Source organism: Sapajus apella, unplaced genomic scaffold (assembly GCF_009761245.1).
Source record: "Sapajus apella isolate SASKATOON/1434 unplaced genomic scaffold, GSC_monkey_1.0 scaffold43, whole genome shotgun sequence".
In the NCBI taxonomy this organism is placed as follows: domain Eukaryota; kingdom Metazoa; phylum Chordata; class Mammalia; order Primates; family Cebidae; genus Sapajus; species Sapajus apella.
This window is the reverse complement of record NW_022436983.1, coordinates 15,081,278-15,090,639: the sequence shown is the minus strand read 5'-3', so window position 1 is coordinate 15,090,639 and position 9,362 is coordinate 15,081,278. Positions and strand designations below refer to the sequence as shown.

The window sequence follows — 9,362 nt, the reverse complement described above, 5'->3', positions numbered from 1 at the left end:
GTGTAGGTCCACCATGTTTGCGAATGCGAACCAGCCCCCGGGACTTTCCTGAGTCACCCCTCATCGTTTATACCCAATACCCTGAGAATTGCCAGGCTCCTTCCCGCCAGAGTGTTTCTGACTCAGCGTCTGCTCTTCCTTCGGGGTTCCTACATTTGGGAAGCCTAAGATGAGACAATTTTTTTTTTTTTTTTTTTTAAGGACGGGGTTTCACCATGTTGATCAGGCTGGTCTTGAACTCCTGACCTCAGGCGATCCGCCCGCCTTGGCCTCCAAAGTGTTTGGATTACAGGCATGAGCCGCTACGCCCGGCCAATTTTTCTTTTTTTTTTTTTTTGAGACACAGTCTTGCTCTGTTGCCCAGGCTGTAATGCAGTGGCACAATCTCGGCCCACTGCAACCTCTGCCTCCCAGGTTCAAGCAATTCTCCTGCCTCAGCCTCCCAAGTAGCTGGGACTACAGGCTTGCGCCACCACGCTCAGATAATGTTTGTATTTTTAGTAGAGTTGGGGTTTCACCATTTTGGCCAGGCGGCTGGTCTCAAACTCCTGACCTCCTGCAATCCACCTGCCACGGCCTCCCTAATATGCTGGCTTTACAGGCGTGAGCCACCACACCCGGCCTGGAAGGGGCAATTTAAATGAATCCCTACGGGGGAGAGTCAGGCATCTCACTGGGAAGGTTTTCTCTCAGGAGTGAACCCCCTCCAATCACACCCTAGCCCCTCCAATAGCCTGAGTTTGTGGAACGTGTGTGAACACAGCAGAAGCAGCTGTGAAAATCCTTCATTCTGTGATAAAAATAGCCATGCCTTCCCCAGCCCCCTGCTCCCTATGGGCCTGGACACGTTTATTTGCTCAGCTTGAAAGCTCTGAGCCATTCCCCAGAATCTAAGCCAAGGAAGAAGGCGGGAGGGGGGGGCCAGGAGATGGCTGGGGAGAGGGAGAGGGGTAGGTCAGATACGCCCAGATTCCACTCTAGAGTGTCTGAAACCTACAGGGCCTAAAAGATAATCTAATCCAACCACTTCTATCTGACAGAAGGGAAAATGACCCAGAGAAAACCCAGGACTTGCTCAAGTCTCCCTGGTTTGTCACTGCTTGGCCTGGTGAATGGCAGCCCAAGGGCACAGGGAGGGTCCACTCTCCCTCCCCCAACTTCAAACAAGAAGCCTTCCCAGCTACTTCTTTTTTTTTTTTTTTTTTTTTTTTTTGAGACAGAGTCTCTCACTGTTGCCCGGCTGAAGTGCAGTGGCACAATCTCCGCTCACTGTGACCTCCGCCTCTCGGGTTCAAACGATTCTTCTTTCTCAGCCTCCCGAGTAGCTGGGATTACAGACACCCACCACCATGCCCAGCTAATTTTTTGTATTTTTTTTAGGAGAGATGGGGTTTCACTATGTTGGCCAGGCTGGTCTCAAACTCCTGACCTCATGATCTGCCCGCCTTAGCCTCACAAAATGCTGGGATTATGGGCGTGAGCCACCACACCCAATCAGCTGCATCTTCCCAGCTTCTTTCCCAGGTGACCTTGAGATCACTGTCATCGCCATCTTGGTTTTGGTGGGTTTTAGCCGGCTTCTTTACTGCAAGCTGTTTTATCAGTAAGATCTTTATGACCTGTGTCTTATGCTGACCTCCTGTCTCATCCTGTGACTTAGAATGCCTTAACCTTAACCTGGGTCCCCAGGAAGAGGGGCTCCCTGAGGCCGTTGAGGCCAACTGTCCCATCACAGCCCCTGACTGGTTGGCACTTCGAGGCCTTATGGACGGACACTGTCAGTTGCATGGCTGATGAAATCTCTGAGGGTTTTCTGGCCTAGGAGTAGTCTGAGTAAAATCCCTAAAGAGGAACCTCCTCCCAACCCCTGCCCCCGAGAGGGAAGATGGAGGGGTTAGATCCACTTTAGGTTGCAGCCTGAAGCCAAGCAAGCCATTTCCTGAATGGGAGGTGGAGGTTGGGTAGGAGGGTATGGAGAATTAGGAGAGGGAGGGCAGGAAAGCTGGGGAGGGCGGGAGGGGAAGCTGGTGAGCCTTTTTATTGGGACCAGGGGAGTTCCATTATTTCTAGTGGGAACTAGTTACCACCTGATGGGAAGCTCTTTGAGGGTCAAAACTTGATCTTATTCGTCTTCAGATTCCCGGTGCCTAGAAGGGAGCTTGGCACACAGTAGGTTTTCAACAGCATTTATTAAAGGAGGCAATAAAGGAATGAAGGAAGCAGAGGATTCTTCAAATGCCTTCCTCTTCCTGCCCTGAAAGCACGGTTGGCCCTGACATTCACACAGGGTGCACCTGGAGGGTGTCCCTTCTGTGTGGCCGGGAAAAACGCAGCAGTATCTGGATGGTGTCCTGATGGGTAGCATTCTAGAGGATATTAATAGATGTTTGATGATAAATGGACCCACTAGAATGGAGCCCCCATGGGGCAGGGGGCGTGTGTGCTTTGTTTCACTGCCATGGCCTCAGCTTTCAGAATATAACCCAGTGGGCACTCAATAAAGTACTAAAGGTCAGGTGGGATTAGGAAATACGAGGTAAAATGAAGTTCAAGTTGTAATTTCCTGCAGGACTTCTCAGAGACTTTGATATGCCAGTGTTTATGGTGAATCACACACAGTGGTCTTAAGTCCAGGACTCTGGTGTCTTATTGCCCTGTAGTTTCTGTGAAAATAAGTAACTCAAAATCTAAGCTGTTGGAACTTTAAAATACCTTAGACTTAAGGGAATGAGATTATGGGAGCTGAGTCATGTAAACAGGCAGCCATAACTTGCGTTTGTTTTAGATCAGCTTTTCCTTACCCACATTGTTTGTGAAATGTTGTAAATGACTAAAGGGTGGCCGGGCAGGCTTTCCCTTTTAACTGTCAATCTTCATTATAGATTAACTTCTTTCTTTTCTCTATCACACAAAGACTTCCTGACTATTACATTATCTAAGATAGAATGTTAAATACACAAATTGGAAAGGAAAATAAAACCAACTGTATGGAAAAGAAGAAAAATTGTAACCAGCTATATTGTAACTCATAAGCCAGCCTGCTATAGAAAATGTTATAGTCCTACTAAATTTTTTTGTTTTCCACCTATATGAGCAAGATCTTTTTTTTTTTTTTTTTTTTTTTTTTTTTTGAGACGGAGTTTCGCTCTTATTACCCAGGCTGGAGTGCAATGGCGCGATCTCGGCTCACCGCAACCTCCGCGTCCTGGGTTCGGGCAATTCTCCTGCCTCAGCCTCCTGAGTAGCTGGGATTACAGGCATGCGACACCATGCCCAGCTGATTTTTTGTATTTTTAGTAGAGACGAGGTTTCACCATGTTGACCAGGATGATCTCGATCTCTTGACCTCGTGATCCACCCGCCTCGGCCTCCCAAAGTACTGGGATTACAGGCGTGAGCCACCGCGCCCAGCCTATGAGCAAGATCTTAATTATTATTATTATTATTATTATTTTTTGAGATGGAGTTTTGCTCTTGTTGCCCAGGCTGGAGTGCAGTGGCACCACATCAGCTCACCGCAACCTCCACCTCCCCGGTTCAAGCAATTCTCCTTCCTTAGTCTCCCGAGTAGCTGGGATTACAGGCATGCGCCACCACACCCAGCTAATTTTGTATTTTTAGTAGAGATGGGTTTCTCCATATTAGTCACGCTAATCTCAAACTGCTGACCTCAGGTGATCCGCCCACCTCAGCCTCCCAAAGTGCTGGGATTACAGGCCTGAGTCACAGTGCCTGGCCATTTTTTTTTTTTTTTTAAGAGAGACAGTTTCTCGCTCTGTAGCCTAGGCTGGAGTGCAGTGGTATGGTGATAGCTCAGAGCAGTCCCCAACTCTTGGGTTCATGCTGTCCTCCCGCCTTAGCCTCCTGAATAGCTGGGTCTTCAGTTTCACGCCACACCACCTGGCTCCAAGACCTTAGCTTTTAATTTTGGAGCACTGACTCCATTTCTCTGGAGCCCATGTTTCTGGATGGCTATTCCCAGATTTTTGCTTGGATAAACTCTTTAAAACTGGATTCTGATCTTTTTGATGATTACTGGTCAACATTCCCCAGCTACCAGGCCTGCCTGTTTCTGATTGGACAGCTATGCCAGGGATGGGGAAGGAGGCCCTGCAGGTGCCCCACTTGTACAAAGAAGCCACCACAGGAACCCAGGGCTAGGACAGTACACAGGTATCTCTTGTCCCAGGGAAGGCATCGCCCCAGCTGGGACACAAGGAGGTCGTTGGGCAATAGCAGTGGGGACAGGTACAGCCCTTTTCCCCGGGTCACAGGAAAGGGGTCCCAGTCCAGACACCCAGGCAGGATTCTTGGATCTTGTGCTTAAAAGAATTCAGGGCAAGTTCGTAAAGTGAAAGCAAGTTTATTAGCAAGCTTATTAAGAAAGTGCCAGGCGCGCTGGTGCGTGCCTGTAGCCCCAGCTACTCAGGAGGCTGAGGTGGGAGGATCACTTGAGCCCAGGAGTTCTGGGCTGTAGTACGCTATGCCAATCGGGTGTCCGTACTAAGTTCAGCATCAATATGGTGACCTCCCGGGAGCAGGGGACCACCAGGTTGCCGAAGGAGGGGTGAACCGGCCCAGGTTGGAAACGGAGCAGGTCAAAACTCCCGTGCTGATCAGTAGTGGGATCGCGCCTGTCAGTAGCCACTGCACTCCAGCCTGGGCAACATAGCAAGACCCCGTCTCTTAAAAAAAAAAAAAGAAAGAAAGTAAAGGTGGGGTGGCAGGGTTAAAAGAAGTAAAAAAAAAGAAAAAGAAAAAGAAAAGAAAGAAAGCAAAGGAATAGCCAGGCACGGTAGCTCATGCCTGTAATCCTAGCACTTTGGGAGGTTGAGGTGGGTGGATCACCTGAGATCAGGAGTTTGAGACCAGCCTGACCAACTTGGAGAAACCCCACCTCTACTAAAAATACAAAAAATTAGCTGGGCATGGTGGCACATGCCTGCAATCCCAGCTACTTGGGAGGCTGAGGCAGGAGAATCTTGAACCCAGGAGGCAGAAGTTGCAGTGAACCAAGATTGTGCCATTGTACTCCAGCCTGGGCAACAAGAGCAAAACTCTGTCTCAAAAAAAAAAAGCAAGTAAAGGAATAAAAAATGGCTACTTCATAGACATGCTCATTTTTATGGTAATTTCTTAATGATATGCTAAACCATGGTGGATTATTCATGCCTCCCCGTTTTAGACAATATAGGGTAACTTCCTGACGTTGCCATGACATTTGTAAATTGTCATGGTGCTGATGGGATTGTAGCAGGGAGGATGACCAGAGGTCACTCTCGTGGCCATCTTGGTTTTGGTGGCTTTGACCGGCTTCTTTATTGCAATCAGCAAGGTCTTTATGACCTGTATCTTGTGCCGACCTCCTATCTCATCCTGTGACTTAGAATGCCTTAATCTTAATTGCCTGGGAATGCAGCCCAGTAGGTCTCAGTCTCATTTTATCTAGCTCTGTGGCTCAGGCTGGAGTGCAGTGGCACAATCTCAGCTCACCGCAGCCTCCACCTCCCAGGTTCAAGCAATTTTTGTGCCTCAGCCTCCCCAGTAGCTGGGACTATAGGCACGAACCACCATGCCTGGCTAATTTTACTATTTCTGTAGAGACCTGGTTCCCCCATGTCGATCAGGCTGCTCTTGAACTCCTGACCTCAGGTGATCTGTCCACCTCAGCCTCCCAAAGTGCTGGGATTACAGGCTGAGCCACCATGCCCGGCATGAGACTGGGACACAGAGAAACCTTGTAGAGGAAAGGTGGCCATCTGCAAGCCAAGGTGAGGGAACAGAACCTTCGCTCGGAAGGAAACAAGCTGCTAATCCCCTGACTTGCTTCTTCTGGCCTCCTGGATTGTGAGACAATCGGTTTCTGTTGTTTAAGCCATCCAGTTTGTGACACTGTGTTCCAGCTTCCCTGCTATTAAAAGCGACGGCAAAAACTGCAATTATGCTTTTGCACCAACCTAATGACAAAGCATGCGCTGGCTCCTCCAGGACAACCACATTCCAGATGAAAAAAGGGAAAGGGCAAGCTTCACCTTTACGTGGTCAACCTGAAATTTGCACACATCTTTTCTGCCACAGCCAGAACAGCCTCATCTGGCTTCCTGGGAGACAGGCAAGTGTGGTTTCCATTCTGCACGGCCCCTGGACATAATAAAAAGTCTTCTTCTTTTTTTTTTTTTTTTGAGATGGAGTTTCGCTCTTGTTACCCAGGCTGGAGTGCAATGGCACGATCTCGGCTCACCGCAACCTCCGCCTCCCGGGTTCAGGCAATTCTCCTGCCTCAGCCTCCTGCGTCGCTGGGATTACAGGCACGCACCACCATGCCCAGCTAATGTTTTGTATTTTTTTTTTTATTATTATTGAGACGGAGTTTCACTCTTGTTACCCAGGCTGGAGTGCAATGGCGTGATCTCGGCTCACCGCAACCTCCGCCTCCTGGGTTCAGGCAATTCTCCAGCCTCAGCCTCCTGAGTAGCTGGGATTACAGGCACGCACCACCATGCCCAGCTACTTTTTTGTATTTTTAGTAGAGATGGGGTTTCACCATGTTGACCAGGATGGTCTCGATCTCTTGACCTCGTGATCCACCCGCCTCGGCCTCCCAAAGTGCTGGGATTACAGGCTTGAGCCACCGCGCCTGGCCTGTTTTGTATTTTTAGTAGAGACGGGGTTTCACCATGTTGACCAAGATGGTCTCGATCTCCTGACCTCGTGATCCACCCGCCTCAGCCTCCCAAAGTGCTGGGATTACAGGCTTGAGCCACCACGCCTGGCCAATAAAAAGTCTTCTTATCAAACTGGGTGCAGTGGCTCATGGCTGTAATCTCAGCACTTTGGGAGGCTGAGGTAGGTGGATCATGAGGTCAGGAGTTAGAGACCAGCCTAGCTAACATGGTGAAACTCCATTTCTACTAAAAATACAAAAATTAGCCAGGTGTGGTGGTAAACACCTGTAGTCCCAGCTACTCAGGAGGCTGGGGCAGGAGACTTGCTTGAACGTGGGAGGTGGAGGTTGCAGCAAGGTTGTGCCGTTGCACTCAAGCCTGGGCAACAGAGTGAGACTCCATCTCAAAAAATAATAATAATAAAAGGAAAAGAAAGGGAGAGCCAATATTGGGCACCTACAGGTCTCTGCCACAAAATACAAATGTTTTCAGATGCAAACATTAGGACACCCAGCCTAAGTGAAACAATTAGAATTTTTTTTTTTTTTTGGAGACAGGTCTCCCTTCGTCACCTATGCTTGGGTGCAGTGGCATGATGAGAGCTCACTGCAGCCTCAACCTTCCTGACTCAGGCGATCCTCCCACCTCAGCCTCCAGCGTAGCTGGGACTACAGATACAACCACCGTGCCCCACTAATTTTAAAATATTTTTCGTAGAGATAAGGTTTTGCCATGTTGCCCAGGCTGGTCTTGAACTATTGAGCTCAAGCCATCTGCCTGACTCAGCCTCCCAAAGTGCTGGGATTACAGATGTGAGCCACCACGCTCAGCCACAAATAGGAAATTGACAATCTCACAGGATTTGACCTTAAGTGGAGAGGCAGGGGAGCCGAAGCAAGGTGGATCACGGCTCAGGCTTAGGATTTTGCCGTTCTTCTGGCTCTGCCTCACACAGGCTGCTGGCTTCCTCCTCAGGCTGGAAGGCTGCCTGTGTAAGTCATAGTCAAACCAGAAAACAGAAATCTCAAGTATTTGAAGTACAGGGAATTTAATCTGGGGAATTGGCTGCCTAGGTGAGGGAGGTGCAGAGAAAGCAGCAGGGAAGACATGGGAACCCAGAGATGAGCACAGCTCCCTCCCAGGAGGGTGGGACAAAGAGAGGAGATGCTGGCAGCTGGAGCCGAGGAGCAGAGGTCACCTCACCAAAGCTGGGCCCAGCCCAGGCAGATCTGGTGGGAGCCGTGGAGGAAGTATGTAGGGTGAGAAGTACCTTTTGGAGGACAGGAGGGAGTCTCTCTCTCCTCTTGCCTTCCAATCTCCCACTGGAACCCTGCTATCATCGGTGCCTGGGAAATCCAGCCTGCCCCTGCCCAGCCACGATACAGCGAGGAATAAATCTAAGGGCTGGAGCTCCTATGGGACGGGAATGGGGAGATGGGGCTGGAGATTCCTGTAGGGCAGGCACACACGGCCCCAGGCGGCCTTTGAAGGGTTTTCCACAGGAAAACATGAACCAGCTTACATCTTGAAGCGTATCTCTGGCTGCTGAATGGGAAACAGTTTGAAGAAGAGCCAGAATGCCATCAGGGAGGCTAGAGTGGGTTCTGCAGAGGTTGTCCAGGTAACCAGGCTGGGGGCAGTAGAGGAGCAGATGGGCTGAGGTCAAGGGAGGCTTTCAAGAAAGACAAAATCTGAGTCCAGGAACAGTGGCTCACATCTGTAATGCCAGAGCTTTGGGAGGCTGAGGTAGGTGGATCACTTGAGCCTAGGAGTTCAAGACCAGCCTGGGCAACAGGGTGAAACCCCATCTCTACAAAAAAAAAAAAAAAAAAAAAAACAAAAGGAAGAAAAAAAAAAAAAGCAAAAATTAGCTGGGGGTGGAGCTACTCGGGAGGTTGAGGTGGGAGGATCACTTGAGCCCGGGAGGTCGAGGCTGCAGTGAGCCGTGATGGGGCCACTGTACTCCAGCCTGGACGACAGAGCGAGACTGTCTAGAAAAATAAAATAACAAATAAAAACAAGCTTTGAACAGTGGCAGTATCGTAGCCAATGAGGTTTATCCGAGGCATGATTATTGCTAATTGAAAACTTTTCCCAATACCCCACCACGATGACTTGAAAAATAGTCGGCATTGGCAATTTTTGACAGTCTCTACGGAGACTGAATTAAAAACAACTAAATGAATAAATAAAAATAAAAACAAAAATTTTTAAAGAATTTCAGAAGTATTTGGCTTTGAAATAAAAGCTGGGCGTAGTGGCTCGTGCCTATAATCCCGGCACTTTGGGAGGGTGAGGTGGGCAGATCATGAGGTCAGGAGATCGAGACCGTCCTAGTTAACACAGTGAAACCCCATCTCTACTAAAAATATTAAATATATATATATATAAGGCCGGGCGCGGTGGCTCAAGCCTGTAATCCCAGCACTTTGGGAGGCCGAGATGGGTGGATCACGAGGTCAAGAGATCGAGACCATCCTGGTCAACATGGTGAAACCCCGTCTCTACTAAAAATACAAAAAATTAGCTGGGCATGGTGGCGCGTGCCTGTAATCCCAGCTACTCAGGAGGCTGAGGCAGGAGAATTGCCTGAACCCAGGAGGCGGAGGTTGCGGTGAGCCGAGATTGCGCCATTGCACTCCAGCCTGGGCAACAAGAGCGAAACTCCGTCTCAAAAAAAAGAAAAAAAAAAAAAAT

At 49.1% G+C, this 9,362-nt stretch overlaps 1 non-coding gene across 1 annotated transcript; it reads left to right on the top strand.

Moving 5' to 3' along the window:
• The first annotated feature begins 8,685 nt into the window (after positions 1 to 8,685).
• On the top strand, positions 8,686 to 8,826 carry LOC116566679. The gene has a single exon (XR_004275962.1). It is a non-coding gene; the product is annotated as a U4 spliceosomal RNA (small nuclear RNA).
• The last annotated feature ends 536 nt before the right edge of the window (positions 8,827 to 9,362 follow it).